The 17,016-nt window shown below is 35.2% G+C and overlaps 1 protein-coding gene across 1 annotated transcript in view; it reads left to right on the forward strand.

Annotated features, from left to right (window-relative positions):
• Nucleotides 1–17,016, forward strand: part of GALNT13 (polypeptide N-acetylgalactosaminyltransferase 13) — a 520,150-nt gene that overhangs the window by 42,025 nt on the left and 461,109 nt on the right. The gene's annotated exons all lie outside the window — the stretch shown is intronic.

A 17,016-nucleotide genomic window follows, 5' to 3' on the forward strand; every position in this document is an offset into this window, starting at 1 on the left:
TCCCAGGCACCTACCTGAGGTTAGGGTTGGGAATATATTAGGTTCTCGAAAACTATTTGCCAAGTAAATGAAATAAATAGCTATTTGAATGAATCTTCAATGCTATTCTCCTTCTAACAAATTATTTTCCTCCTCAGAATATTGATCATAGTAATAGCAATGGCTAACATCTTAGCTACTATGTGCCTGTCTTCTGATTCTCATTTCAGATGCATGAGCTATACCATGACCATCTAAGTAGGGCTGGCTCTTATTGTCACATCATAAATGCAGAAAAACTGGAGTTAGCTGGGTAAATTAACTTCTCCAACATCTGCAGATGAATGGACGATGGGGTGGGTCTTAAAACGGTTACCTAATACTCCTAACCAGTCGCCCACTCTCTTTCTCTCTTTCTCATCTATTGGTATATGTGTGTGTATCTCTCTCTCTCTCTGTCTCTCTCTGTCTCTGTCTCTGTCTCTCTCTCTCTCAGTCTCTCTGCCTGGGTGCCAAAAAAATATTGAATTGAATTGTGGTAGCAATGTGTACTATGACTTTGCAGTACCTCTTGTAATTGCAGAAGTCACTGTGATTTGTATCCATCCTTTGTTATGTGTATATACCTAGTATTATAATTTTAATACAGTTTATTTCTTTTTTATAATGTGTTCTTATAAATTCTTATAAGTTGTTCTGACATCCTCTCTACATGTGTGTGTGTGTAGCTGAATTTTTAAGAAAAACATCATTTTTATATTCCTGGCTCTTGCGATGCAAACACTCATTGTTCTGATGCTTTTATTACATTCACCCTCCTCCAGGTCTTAGTATTTGGCCATGACCTATATTCATAATCTTTCTTAGATGTCATCAATTTTCATTTTCATTGGGGTTGGCATAGAGAAAGAATTAAAAATATCTTATGGCTTTAGATAAGCATAAAGGAAATTCTGTAGAATGGCAAGTGAAAATAATGGAGAACTATTGGGAAGGCCAAGAAATATGGTGTTTTCTCCTTAGGAGAGGAAGAAAATATAGAAGACCTGGAAAAGAATGGGAGAAACTACTGACAAATGTAACAAAAACAATTCACAATTGTATTCTGCAAAGCCAATTACAAATTGAAATGAAAAAATTCAGGTCAAATGATTTTTATGCTTGAAAAAGAGAGGACAGGACAGGAAATGAGATGAAAAAGAGACATAATAAATCTGACAAACAGAAGCATAATTTAAATATGTAAAAGGATAAATAAAATTTTAAAAATATAAGGAAAGTAGAAACTAAGGAATTAAAGTGTTATAAAGAAAAAATCCCATGCATCAGTTGATCTTCATTGATTCAAATTGCTGCCTTTGTACCTATCTTTTCCAGAAATGTGAAGCAGAAAGAAAAATAAAATGTTGATTGCTATTCAACTGTAGTGGAGCTGAATGGATGTGGGAAATCAGAGAATTTTTATACTGATTATGGCTTTTTGCAGTAGGGGATTCATACTAGCATTTTCTTTCTCAGTTTGAACACTGTTTTCTTCCATAGAAATTAATAGATAAGAGATTTGGGAATGGAGCACACCTACTGATTTGCTCTGAAGTCAATCAGTGGTTAGAATGTATTTACTATGCTTATCAAAATCAAAAGAAAATATTATAATCATTCAGCCACATAAATGGTGGAGCTTTTCCTTGGTCTAAACAGATGTTATTGATCTTGAAGCTTTATTCCTTTCCTGTTTGAGCTATAAAACTATAAAACCTTTGCAGAAAATTTATGAACCGTTTGCTTTTGGAATTTGGACCTTGACTCAAAAATAAACTACAGTAGAAAAAATGACTGTGAATAACTCATTGCTTCTCACTGCTGTAATATCACCTATAAAGATCTCATTTCAAGAAAGAAAACCTAACAACTGGGGCTAAACCTGTGTAGGATGCTAATTGCTCCTCTTCCATCCCCTAGAGCTCCCTTCTCTCCAGCCCACAACCATGTTCCTCATGGCTAACTTCTGGTGAATAATACTCAAATAAAATTGTTTTCAGAAATTGATTTAATTGCCATTGACTGGCACAAACTAATAATTGGAAGTGCACCTTTTAAAAACTCATAAATATATTATTCAATTATTATATTAAAATGATGCTATTTAAAATAGCATTTTTAGATTAGACACTTAAAAACAGGGCATAGAATAGATTATATTAGCTATGTACTACTTTTAAGGGGTTTCTGGATAAAAACGAACACTACCTTGCTTGCTTTTACCTGGGTGGTTTTGCTTATGTTAATTTTATTTTGGATTCTGATTATTTTTGTCATTATTTCAATCATTTTTTTTAAATTGCAGTATACTATTGATGAGATAATGCTTTTCTACAGCAATAATCACTGTAGTTTTCAGGGACTTCAATTTGCATGTGATATTAATCTAAATCATCGAAAAGGGAAGAACATTTTTGGGTCCAAATACATGTTCTCAATATGTTAATTTTTTTTACATGAGTGAAATATACAATTCATTTTAGTTATTTCTTTCCAGAAAATTTAGTTGGATTTAGTGAAATACAGGCTGCAATAATGAAACTAATTAGAATTGAGTAATCCTTCCCACTTTGAATGATCACTTTTAATTATGGCCCTCATGGTTCTAAGTGAGTGTTTGCTTGGAACAAAAGCTCCATTTACAACCAGAAAAAGAATCCAGGGTAAGATCCCAGGTTTGGAAAGTTAGCCATATATATTTTTTTTTTCAAAAAAAAATGTGGAATTTTAATAGAATTTGACATGTGGATCAAACTTTTACCTTTTTCAGTGTCATATAGCTTCTGTAATACCGGAAGGCAGGAAAGGCTAGACTTTTGGAAACAGAATACTTAAATCAGACTTCATTTAAGTAGGCATGTCTGTCCTTCTTTTCTTTCTCATTACTGTGTCTTGTGCGTAACATTAGACAGTTCCTTGGGTCACTTGCTGTATATTTGCACTGTTTTCATCCTAACTGTATGTGTGCTCCATTACCCACATATGTATATTACGAATATCAGATGACTCAGAATTTTAGTCTGTATCACTATTATTGGTGGTTTTCTTATTTACTTTAAGGTAAAACATATATTTTTTTGTCATTATTCAGATAGTACATGCTATTTCTGAATAATTCATAAATTTACCAAAACTATAAGCAAATTGCCAAGAGAATCCCTATTGTTCTACCTATTTTTTCAGTACCTTTATACTCAAATATATATTACTGGTCTACAGGCTGAGGGAGAGGGACTCCAGTGCCATCCCATCAATCATCTTGATTAATGTGACAGAGACTGTTACTAAATCCATTCTTTTTTTCTCATTAGCCTTTTTATAAGGTTATTATGAATAGAAATTTTACAAGGTTTAACCAACCTGTTGTATTGATTTGAACCATGATCCTGGATTCAATTACTATAACTTAATCTCAAAAAAAATAGTAGATCTTATTTTTTTAAATATTTATTTATGTATTGTATTGTTGAGGATTCATTGAACATACAGAGAACCAGGTTACACTGATTGCATTTGTTAGATAAAGTCCCTCTCAGGATAATTGTGTCCTGCCACCAAGAGGTGTGTCACACACCGCGACTCCCCACCCTGGCCCTCCTTCCCTCTCTCTCCTTTCCTTCCTCTCCATCCCCCCACCATGTTCTAGGTCATCAATTGTCCTCATATCAGAATTGAGTACATTGGATCACATTTTATACAGCCAAGATATAGTAGTTAAGGCCAATGTATTGTACATTGCAATTGGTATAAAGGGGTTTAGAGATCTGCTGAGTTTTGGTTATCATCACAATAGATGATCTAGAACCTCAGTTGCCAGTGAAGAGAAATTCCATGGCAAATTCTGTCCCACATAGAAACATGTAGCCCAAAGGGGCACAGATCTCTCTGGTAAAGGATTTGTTATTAAATGTAATCACCTTTATGCTGGTTTGTTTAATCATGTGCCATGTCACTGAAAATTTGTATCCCAGATTGTATACATGGCATAAGGTAAAGCTGATCAGACATTAGGAAAAGGTTAATTTCTATCATCCAGACAGAAACAAGGTCAGTTTAGTTTTTGAGTTGTTTAGGTAGAAGGAAGCAGCCATTGAGGCCCAGGAGAGTAGATCGGGACTAGCTGTGCCCACATGAGTTTTTCTTTTTCATAGAACTTGAATGAAGTGACAAGTGGAACAAGTAGGCCAGATTGTCAGCCACAGAGTGAGGTCAGGGTCACTCAGGCAGATCAGATTGTTTTGCCAAATTATGATGCTGGGTCTAGGTGACAAAGACAGAATGAATTGATCCTTCTCTGTCCTCATAACTCTTAGTGTACTAACTGTTCCTGTGATGTCAAGGCTATTGCTCTCCTTCCATGGCCATAAAATTTGACGTTTCCTATCTCAGTAAATATAGCTTTGCTTTTTTGCCCCCCAATTATCTCCTACTCTGACCCAGCCATTTCATATGGAAGGATTAAGTGTAAATGGACAAAGACATTTTTATAACATTTCTAGAGACCTGTTATACCTCCCACTTTGGCCCACTGGGCCATTGTAGAAGGATACAGTCAGCCCTCTGTTGTCACAGGTCCTGCATCCATGGATTCAAACAACCTCAGATTGATAATATTTGGGAGAAAAACAATGCGAATATAAAATGATAGAGCATAACAACTATTTGCATGGCGTTTACATTATATTAGGTATTGCAAGTAATCTGGAGATGATTTAAGGATTGTAGGAGAGTGTGCATACACTATAGCATACAAAATAGTATGCCATTTGATTTATATTCCTAACCATATGAACATCTGAATATTTTGGCATCCATAGGGGTGCTGGAACCAATCCCCCTTGGAATTGGTTGTATATTTAACTAAATACTTATTATCCTCATGATCTAGGCATATTTCAGTACAACAAGAGAATCCAGATGGCTGAATCATACTTCAGTTTCAATATACTAGACTCCCTTTTTGGGTCTGCCATCTGAAGGTATACCAACCAGCCTGGCTGGGGTTGCTGGCAGAGGGAAGAAAGATGCCCCATGCTCAGGATAGGCAGGTTATAATCCTAGATTTTCAAAGTTGTTTTATTTAATTTCCCACACTTTTATCTTTGTCATTACCTAGTAGGTGCCCAAGGGAAGATGAACTTGTTCTTGGAAAAGCTACATTCAGTGAGTTAACTGCCTTAGAGTGGGTGGATGAGGAGGAAATGAGAAGATTGGTCAGGTATCAAGTTTTGAGGACATTATTCTAACACTCAACAAAGAATTGAATAGCACTGAGTGTGGAAAATCCATCTAATACCTTCACTATCATTATGTTATTTGGTGACAGTTGCAAAAAAGGGCACACCAATGCCAGACTGGAGATGATCTGTGAATCAGGAAATATGACCAACATTAGTTTCATGGGTACAGCGTTATGCCCAGAAGTGTTTGATTAGACTAGAACAGCAACACTATAACCTGAGACCTGGTAAGGTGGTGCCTGTATCAAATAGAATGATAAACATCCTTACTATCCATTTTTAACTTTGAATCACACTTGTACATGTACATAAGACCTTTGGTGTTTCTTAATCATGTTTTTATCTTAAGGCAGCAAAGGCTGCAACAGACAAAATGGGGTAATCAGAGGATATGGAAGAAGATAGCTGCTCTATATCAGTGAACAAACTCTGCATTTATTTTCAGTTTAGAGAGGTCACCCATCTGTAGCCCAACCAAATGAACAATTAATGTTTTCAGTTTTCATTATTAAAATTGCTAGTCCTTGCTGAATTTCCCCCATATTTTTATCAGAAATTTTCCTTACAAGTCCTTCTTTCATCCAGCAAATATTTATTTATTAATCACCAATTTTGTGCCAGAAACTATTATCCTATACCTAAGGATAGCCTGGAGAATAATAGGCTTAGTTCCACAAGAGAAATAGACAATAAATATGTTAGCATATAATGGTGATATGTATTCTAAATAAAACTAAATATTTGTATGGGATAGTGATGACTAGGCCCCAGGACGGAAATTACTTTAGATAGTTAGGTCCAAAAGGGATCTCTCTGAGGATGCTCAAGCAGATATCCAAATACATGGTGACCCTTTTATTTTGATACCTTAAGTAATCTGATGCCATTTGGTTACTTGGGGGAAGTGTGTTATAGACATAGGGAGCTTTGAAACTCTTGAAGCACATTAAGTGAAGGAGAGAAAGTGAGTGCTGAAAGGAAGTCAGGGCCCATATTTGGTTGAGTATTGCACACTGAAGTTATGCTTTGGGATTTATATTAAATATAATAGGAGTTATTGATCATAATGAGAAGAACAGGTAAGAGATCTGATCAAATTTAAATTTTAATAGGATCAACTTGCCTAATGTGTGGAGAATAGGTTTTTAAAGAAGTACATTTAAGATGATAAGGCAAAGCATATAATCAAGCAATTCAAATATACCAAAAAGAAATGGAAGAATGTGTCCACAAAAGATAAGTACATAAATGTTCATAGCTGTATTTTTCATAGTAGTCAAAAGTAGATAAAAAACAAATGTGCATCAACTGACAAATGAATGAATAAAATGTGGTATATCCACACAATGAAATGTTATTTGGCAATAAAAAGAAATGAAGTACTCCTGTGTGCTACAATATGCCGAGGGGATGAAGACAATATGTTATATGGTTCTATTTATATGGAATGTTCGAAAGAGGCAGATCTATAGAGAAAGAAATTGGGTTAGGCATTACTTAGGGCTAGGGACAATGGGATTCCTGCAGGCTTATAGCAAAAGTAACCAGTTTTATTTTTGAGGTAATGAAAATGTTATAAAATTGATCACGGTGATGGACAAACACGTTTGTGACTTTACAAGCAAATATATTGTACACTCTAAATGGGTGAACTGCATAGTATATAAATTCTATATCAATAAAGCTTCCTTATTTTAGAAAAGAATCTAAGATAGTATTTCATTGTTTTGATGGTGGCTCAGTGGATAGTGGTAGCAACAGAACTGGTGAGAGGAAGCTCAAATCTGAAGATAGAGCCAACAGAATTTGCTGCAAGATCAAATATGAAATGTGAAAGACAAGAGTTTCCAGAAAGGAGTACAAGCTTTCTCAGCCAAGCTGTTCACATACTGCTGAGGAGTTATGTAACATAATGATTGAAGAGATGACCATAGGATTTGGTCACGATCATATCACATACGGTTTCCATACAGTGCAAGTGCTAAAGCCAGTTGAGTGTAAGAGACAATTGAGAAGATGGGGATATGTAAACAGTATATTATAAGTTTTGGATTTAGGTGAATAGATGGTTGTAGGAAAGGGATGTAGGATTAAATTAGTTTATTTGAAGATGATTCTTAATACAGCATTTTGGTATATGATAATAACTTGCTAGAGAAGAAAACTGATGCAGAAGTGGCCAGTACCTCAGAAAAATCCTTGCATACGGGAGAGCAGAAGGACTGCACTCTTTGAGAGACGGTTTATCCAGGGAAACTGTTGGAATTGCAGATTTAGAGGTGGTGGTAATAAAAACAGGAAAGTTGATGCACTCAACATGGCAGTATGCAAAATTCTCTCCGGACTGTTTACATAGTGATGAGCTGTAAGTAAAAAATTGGAGATGACATTATGAGGAAGGCCAATAAGGTAGAAAAGAGTTGCCTGAGGCTTGGATGTTGATTTGACAATAAACTATTGTCGGCACTGAAGGCCCACTATGGTGTGTTCTCATAGGTTTAAAATGAAATCAGGTGGCGTAAGTTAGGAATTCTTTTTTCCCATCCATGTTCATCTGCTTGCATATAGAGGTGGAGAATGGGAAAGTGGATTTCACTAGTACTAGTTTACGGGGACTGCTGTAACAAAGCATCATAGATTCAGTGGCTGAAACAACAGAAGCTTATTTGCTCATGGTTCTGGATGCTAGAAAAACAAAAGCAAAGCTTCAGCAGTGTTCATTTTATTTTGAGGCCTCTTTTGAGCTTGTGGATGACTGTCTTTTCTCTTTGTCCTCACATGGTGTTTTTTGTGAGTTGTGTCCTAACATCCTCTTCTTTTAAGGACACCAGTTAAATCTGATTAGGGTGTACCCACATGGCCTCATTTCACCCATGGTCTTTTCAAAGACCTTGTTTCCAATTATAGTCATGTTCTAAGATACTAGGGTTTAGGAATTAAGCATATAAATTTTGATAGGGGAAGGTGGGGCAATTCAGCTGATAACAACCATTGTTGGGGGCCTTAAAATTTAAATATATTGCAGTGAGAGAAGGCATATGTAAGATAGATGAAATCCCATTCTCATATAATTTAATATTTAAGAAATGGGGCCAAATAGTAAAGGATCAAAAACATTAATTTTGTGAATATTTGGGGGGTGATAAGTGCTTAGAAGGAAAATCATGTGGGGTTAGGAGATAGAAAGTGACTTAGGTGTGTGGGCTATTTAATATAGTTAGATGAAAAAAACAGCTTTCTGTGATGTGACATTTGAGCAGGAAGGAAGGAAGATTGGAAGGAAAGAAGAGCAGGGGGCCATGAAGGAATGAATCAGTGGGGAGAGGAAACAGCAATGCACATACCTGAGGCAAGCTAGTAATTGGTGTATTGAAGGAACATTCAGGGCACAGGTGGCTGTAGGGGGAACAGTAGTAGGGGATGAGGTCAGAAAGGTTTTACATGGACAATTTCTAATTTCTTTCAAATGTGACCATGATTATTTTAATAAACAGTTTATATCAGGAAATTATGTGATACCTTATCTCTATTTACCTTAAAAAAAAGAAGTATAATTTACATAGAGTGAAATGCACAGATAAGTACATAGATCAATGAGTTTGACTGTTTTAAGAACTCATATATCATCAGAAACCACAAAATCACAGTGGTCTTGTTCTGCAACCTCCATTCCCCAATACTGACACACTGATCATGCACTGCTTCTGGAAGGATGGACAGGGAGCATCCTTATTCTTTTTTCTTGACTTTGGAACATGTTTCACATGATAGCAGTCTTTTTTTTTTTTTTTGCAGTTTTTGGCCAGGGCCCAGTTTGAACCCACCACCTCTGGGATATGGGGCCAGCACCTTACTCCTTTGAGCCACAGGCACCTCCTCCAAACGATAGTAGTCTTCATGTTTTTACTGGTAGTAACAACTAATGTCTATTGGGTCTTTCTTTTGTCCCAGGCACTGTTATAAGAGCTTTACATCTGTTCATTCATTCCTTCTCATCCTACCCTTATGAGGTATCCACCATTATTCAGATTTGTGGATAAGAAAACCAGGGCATTAAACATTTAAGTAACTTGAATTAAGTCAAACTCCAGACTCAAATCATGACAATGTAACTCTGTGATATGTGTTGTAAGAGCTAATGCTAGGTTTGCCTCTTAACAGCTGAATTTTATGTTGTGAATATCTGACCTTTATATACAAATATGTACCAGTGAAAACATATTTTTTGCTTCTGTCCAACCATTTTTTTTCAGAAGGCATTAACTCATCATTTTCCTTGCTGGCTTCTTTGTCTCTTGATGTATCTTTCCGTATGGTGTACTGGCAGACCTTTGGCTTAGGCTGTGAATGAACTCCTCAGGTCTTCCTATAATTCATGGTCTTTATTGATGCACAGATCAGTCATCCTATTGATCTGAAGCCAATTCAAAGTATTCTTTTTCAGTGCTTACTCACTGGATTTGTCAGTTCATAAACTAAACTCTGCAAAGTTTCTGGTCATCAGTTCGCAGATAGCTATTTCAAAACACTTACAGTGTGCTGAACGCCTGAAACTTCTGGGAGCACAACAGCCTTACATTAGCATCCAGGATCCTTTGGCAGCTTCAAGTAGAGCCTCATAAAATAGATTGCATAAATTTGCAACCATTTTGCAATTTTCTACCGAAGACAATATATGACTACAGATAAAAATATGTTTAACAACTGAAGAGATTCCCTGTTTAAGTAATAGCCTCCTAATCTAATATAAACAAAAGCTGAAAAAAAGACCTTTTTATTATTTTAACAACATAGTTATCTGAACTCTAAATCTTATCTGCATTTTATTTTTACATCTGAAATCTACTTTAATAAAGACAGGAAAAATAGTATATATTTCATGTAAAAATTCCCCGATGTCTCCTAGGATAGCTGGCTACTGATACGAGTATTTAGTGGGCAAGAATAAAAGGGAAAGGGAAGCTGACTGGCAAAATGGTGCTCAAGAATTTTCAATCTCTTGAAGTTTTTCTATCTAGGGAAATACTTTTCAGAGAGACCTATCTGGGCTGAAAGGATTTTCAAAACATTCACAAATGGGGTCATGTTATCGAATAAAAAAACCTATTGTCTCTCCCATCTGTCCCGTCGTTTATGCAAGTTGGTCATTTTCCACTTTGGACTGGCAAGCCAAGGATATTGCAGAACTTGAATTTCCTGACTGTTTGAGAAACAGAACAATATTTGCAAATAAATAGGAGCTTACTGGAATAAAAACATAATACAGATGTCGGTTTTCTTAAATAAACCTGGGCCACCAACTGTGCTCATGCTGGTGATTACGCTGTGTTTCCGGCACCATCTTTCTGCTCAGTTTCGCTCTCATAAGAAGAGGAGTATTGGAACACAGGATACGAGATTATTATTTTACAAGTAATAATGGTTCCAGGGGATAGGAACCTTGCAAAAGATAAAGCTTAGCCCGTTTTCACAGTAGAGGGGTTTTTGAAGAATAAATAGGATTAAAATCTTGAAATATGTAAAGAAAGGCTGCTTCATTATTAGATAGAAAAATTATTTGTTAGGTAGAGTGCCTCTTGTAGTTGTTTCTCACACCCCAAAGATATGCCATATACCCCTACCTGTGTCCTTAAGTGGGAGCACCCCAATGCCCCCAGCTCTCCCCCTCTCTAGTACTCATTCCTGCAACTTGAATAGCATTAAGTTTTTCTCCTATGTTAGAGAATGTGTTAGATTGTCTACTGGCCTCATAATAAAACTGAGTACCTACTGTTCCATTCTTATGATACTTTACTAAGGACAATGCCTTTCACCTCCTTCCAGGTTAATACAACAGATGTAAATTTGGCATCCTTTCTTATGGCTGGCTAGTACTCCATGGTATCCATATACCACAGTTTGTTCATCCATTCCTGGGTTGGTGGGCAGTTATATTGTTTCCACATCTTGGTGATTGCAAATTGAGCTGCAATAAACAATGTAGTGCGAGTGTCTTTAAGATGAAATGATTATTTTTCTTGTGAGTAGATGCAGAGTATTGGGATTGCAGGGTCGAATGGGAAGTCTAATTTGAGTTCTTTGAGGATTCTCCATTTTTCTTTCCAAAGAGGCTTTAGTAGTTTGCATTCCCACTAGCAAATGTAAAAGTGGTCCCTCTCCCTCTATAACTGTGCCAGCATCTGCAACTCTGGGACTTTGTGATGTGGGCCAAATCACAAAGGGATATCTCAGGGTGGTTTTGATTTGCATTTCTCTAATGATTAGGGATGATGAGCATTTTTTCTTATGTTTGTTGACTCATTCATCTGTCTTCCTCAGAGAAGAGTCTGCTTATGTCTCTTGCCCAGTGAAAGATGGGATTGTTTGCTGGTTTTTGTTGTTATCGATTAATTTGATTCTTTGTAGTTCCTAGTTATCAAACCTTTGTCAGATTCATAATATGCAAATACATCTTCCCATTCTAAAGGTTCTATGTTTGCTTTAATTATTGTGTCCTTAGTTGTACAAAAGCTTTTCATTAAGTTTCATTCATTCATTTTTGTTGCTGCAATTGACAATGGAGTCTTCTTCATAAAATCTTTCCCCAGGCTGACATCCTAAAGAGTTTTTTCCACACTTCTAGGATTTTTAGTATTTCATGTCTTAGGTTTACATCTTTTATCCATTTTGAATCAGTTTTTGTAAGTGCTGAAAGGTATGGGTTACTCAATTGCCCCAGCACCATTTATGAAATAGGGGCTCTTTTCCCCAGTATGTGCTTTTGTTTGGTTTACCAAAGATTAGTTGGCTGTAAGAGATTTTTTTCACTTCTGGTTTTCTAGGATTTTCCATATGTCTTTGTCTCTATTTTTGTGCCAATACCATGTTGTTTTGATCACTGTGGACTGAAGTCTGGTAGAGGGATGCCTCCAGCATTGTTTTTATTACTCAGAATTGTTTTGGCTATACAGAGGTTTTTCTGGTTCCACACAAAACAAAGAACTATTTTTTCCAGTTCTTCCAAGTATGATGTTGATATTTTAATGAGGATTGCATTGCATCTGTAGATTGCTTTGGGTAGACATTTTAACAATGTTGATTCTTCCCAGCCAGAGCATGGTATGTTCTTCCATTTGTTGATATCTTCTGCTATTTCTTTTCTTGGGTTTCCTAATTCTCTTTGTAGAGGTCCTTCTGTTAGGTATTTTCCTAGTTATTTCATTTTTCTTTGAAGCTTCTGTGAAGGGAATTACATTTTTGATTAGCTTCACAAATTGATTGTTATCGGCATATACAAAGGCTACTGATTTGTGGGCATTGATTTTATGCCTTAGACATAATGTTATTCCTTGATCACTTCTGGGAGCTTGTGGTTGAGTCTCTGCATTTTTTTAAGTATAAGATCATATTGTTGGTCAAGAGCAAAAGTTTGCCTTCCTCTAATCCCATTTTGATGCCTTTATCCTTCTCTTGCCTGACTGCATTAGCTTGAACCTCTACCACTATGTTGAATAGTAGTGGTAATTATCTTCTAATGATGATCTGTCTAACCAGATATCCTTGTCTGGTTCCTGTTCTAAATGGAAAAACTTTCAGTTTTAATCCATTCAGTATGATATTAGCTGTGGGTTTGTTGTAGATGGTTTCAACATTTAAGCATATATGCCATCTATAATTATATTCTTAGGTGTTCTTGTTGGAAAAGGACATTGACTTTTATCAAATGCATTTTCTGCATCTATTGAAAGAATCATATGGTTTTTGTTTTTGTTCCTGTTAATACAGTGAATGACATTTATGGATTTGAGTATATTAAACCCATCTTGCATCACTGGAATGAAATCTACTTGCTCATAATTTTTGTAATGTATAGCTGTAATCTATTGACTAAAATTTTATTGATTATTTTTGCATTAATATTCATCAGTGAAATTGGTCTATATGTAGTTCTCTGTTTTAGTTGGGTCCTTTCCTGGTTTTGATTGTCAGGGTGATGTTAGCTTCATAGAACATGTTGGGGAAGGTTCTTTCTCTCTCAATGTTTAGAAATAGGTTCTGCAGTATAGGTACAAGCTCATCTTTGAAGGTTTGATAAAATCTGGTGTGAAGGCATTTGGTCCAGGGTTTTGGGGGGTTTTTTGTGATTGTTGTTGTTGGGAGTTTTTTTATTGTTTCTTTGATCTGAGTGCTTGATATTTGTCTGTTTAAGAGATCTGTTTCTTCCTGCTTAAGTCTAGAGAGATGATGTGATTTCAGGTATTGATCCATTTGCTCCACATTGTCAAATTTCTGGGCATAGAGTTTCTTAGAGTAGATAATCTCTTGTATCTCTGTAGCATTTATTTTTATTTCCCCTTTATCATTTCTGATTGAGATTACTAGGAACTTTACTTTTCTATTTCTAGTTAGTCTGGCCAAAGGTTTTTCTATTTTATTTATTTTTTCAAAAACCCAACTCCTTATTTCATTAATTTTCTGAAAGATTCTTTTGTTTTTAATTTTTTTTATTTATGATTTAATTTTGGTTATGGCTTTTTTTTCTGCTGGGTTTGGGATTGGATTGCTCTTCTTTTTCCATTTCATTAAGATTATTCATTAGGTTTTGATGTTTTCTCCTTCTGTTTTTCAAATGAAGGCATCCAATGCAATAAATTTCCCTCTTAGGACTGGTTTTGCAGTACCCCACGGGTTTGGGGAACTGGTAGCTTCATTGTTGTTATGTTCAAGAAGTTTAATAATTCCCTCCTTTATCCCTTCCTTAACACAGCTGTCATTTTGCATAAGGTTGTTTAATTTCCATGCCTTTGTGTGGGGATGAAAATTTTTGTTGAAGTTAAGTTCCACTTTATTGCCTTTTGCTCTGAGAAGATACACAGTATAATTTTAATTCTTTTAATTTTTTTGAGTTTTGATTTATGTCTTAGGAAATGATCCATTTTGGAGTATGTTCCATGGGCTGATGAGAAGAATGTATATTCCTTAGCTTTGAGATAGTGTGTTCTGTATATGTCTGTTAAGCCCAGTTGTTCTAGGGTTGCATTTAAGTCCTTATATCTTTGTTTAGTTTCTGTTTAGATGATCTGTCCACTTAAACCAGAGGGATTTTAAAGTGCCCAGCTATTATGACATTTTAGAATATCATATCACTCACATCAATCAGTGTCAGTTTCATAAATCTGGGAGCATTTAAGTTTCATGCATAAATATTTAGAATTGAAATGGTCTCTTAATGTATTGTTTCCATGACCAGTATGAAGTGACCAACTTTGTCTTTCTTAATTTTAGTTGCTTTAAACCTACATGTATTTGAAAATAAGATTGTAATCCCTTTTTCTTCTGTTTTCCATTTTCCTGAAATATTGTTCTCTTTCTTTCTTTCTTTTTTTTAGAGACAGAGTTTCACTTTGTCACCCTTGGTAGAGTGCTGTGGTGTCACAGCTCACAGCAACCTTCCAACTCCTGGGCTTAGGTGATTCTCGAGGCCTCAGTCTCTCGAGTAGCTGGGACTTACAGGTGCCTGCCACAATGCCCAGCTATGTTTTTGTTGCATTTTGACTGGGGCCAGGTTTGAACCTGCCACCCTCAGTATATGGGGCTTGTGCCCTACTCACCGAGCCACAGGCGCCACCCCTGAAATACTGTTTTCTAACCCTGAGTTAGGTGTATTTCCTGGAGGCAGCATATGGTTTGTGCTTTTTTTTTTTTTTAATTCAGTTGCGCAGCCTGTGCCTCTTCAGTGGGGAATTCAAGCCATTAACTTTTATTGAGAGAATTGATAAATCTTTATATATAGATTTCGCATGCTATGAAGTCTGAATAATTTGAATAATTCTTGAAATGATAATAAGACATGATTCTAATTTTTTATCATAACTAAAGTTTAAATTAAAATCTCAATAGCCTTAACTGTAAGAGTCTTATTAGGAAATGACATGTAGAAATTTCAATATTTAATACTAAGTGATTTCAGTTTTTCTGTTATAATATTCTTCATATTTTTCTTAAAAAATATTCTCATTCTTTATCTTGCTTAAGTCTTACAATATTTAGTGAGGTGGATAAGGTAGGAAATAGTAAAAACTAAGGAAAATGAAGTACAAAGAGACAGAATACTTACCCAAGGCCATCTCTTTATTTGGTGACAGAATGGTGCTATTTGCACCTTCAAGGATTGGTTATTATAATGTACTCCTTATCAACCTGGGATGGCCAGTTGGTAACCATCAATGCTATAATGAATTTTTTCATTGCATTATTTTTTCAGTGACAATCTGAAGGGACCTATTCCATCTTAGGACAGAAAGAAAATTTCTTAGGAAAGACAGAAAATTTGATAGATTGAATTGCTTCATATCTCGAATTTACAAAACTGTGCATCTAGGAACAGGGCATATACATGGGAGATTCTTTTCCTTCTAGTCAGGTTTAAAGGCTGAGATCCAATATTTAGTTATCAGTTTTACAGAAAAATGAAATGAATATAAAACAAACTAGGTAATTAGGAAACTATTTTTTAAAAAGAATAACAGTAAACAAACCTCAAATGTCATGGACTCATAAATTTGCACACAATACATTTCTTCATTTGATATATAGAAAATAGATTGTTCATATATATAACACATGTCTCCAAAAGACAATATATGGCTGCAAATACATGTATATATGTATATATGTTATGAATAAATGTGAATTTTATATAGTTATTGATGTAGTTCCTTTGTTGTAATTTTTTTTTTACTTTTATTCACTTTATGTGAATCTTGAGTTTGTTACCAGTTTGCATTGGTTGTAAAAGGCAACAGCATTTCTATTGTTTTATGATGTTGTCAGCCGCTATTAAAGAGAGGCTGCCTCAGCAAATTTTACTTTGAGCTTTTTATTTTTAGACAAGTATTTATGAAATGTTTCAAGTATCCTTATATTTAATACTGTTTACCCAAATATTACTGTCTGAAGTATGTCACTCATCTCATTCATATCATCAAATTTATACTTCATTTGATATTATTTTAAATGTTGCAAATGATATCTGATTAATTTTGGTCTGATGTATTTATTATGTAGATATAAACTAGCTAACCAGGTGGCTATTGATCAATGTAGTGTAAATAAAATAAATACGTACTCATGTATTGTACTAATTCCATACTTGCTTTGGATATCTTTTAATAATTATGCGCTTTTCTTTGTTATGCCCTTTAGAATTCCTGCTCTAGTTACCTTGTTTTACATTAATATGTCATTTCTCCTCGTTACATTTTTTGATGCATGCCATCTATTTGAAAATATACATCTGTTGTGTCTACTTCCTATGAAGAGCAGAGAGGGTAAAGGTTAAATAACTGTTGATTTACTTCTTCTAATTGCCCTCCTTGATAATCTTAAAACTATTTTTTCCTGTTTTACCTCAGTATTAATAATATTAGCAGCGAGATGCTTCACAAGTATGATCATACTTGATCATCATAGAAAATCTTTAGGTTTCTCATTGTTATCCTCATTTTTGTTTATTTTGATGATAAATTCTCCCATAGTGAGGAAGTGCATGGATCCAGACCTCTTTGTCTATACAGGCCAGCTCTTAGCCACTATAACATACTGTATTCTAGGATGATTTCTATTTCAGTATTGTTGAATCATCAGAAGAAGTAAATCAGGCTCAATTCAGAGCTGCATTACTTTACAACTTGATGCTATATAGATTTTCATGATAGGACTTTAAGGTAAAGACAATACAACTTGAAGAAATCCATTTGTCAGAGGCCCGGCAGAG

The sequence above is a fragment of the Otolemur garnettii genome, unplaced genomic scaffold (genome assembly GCF_000181295.1).
Source record: "Otolemur garnettii isolate 467f Iridium unplaced genomic scaffold, OtoGar3 scaffold00098, whole genome shotgun sequence".
NCBI classification, from domain to species: domain Eukaryota; kingdom Metazoa; phylum Chordata; class Mammalia; order Primates; family Galagidae; genus Otolemur; species Otolemur garnettii.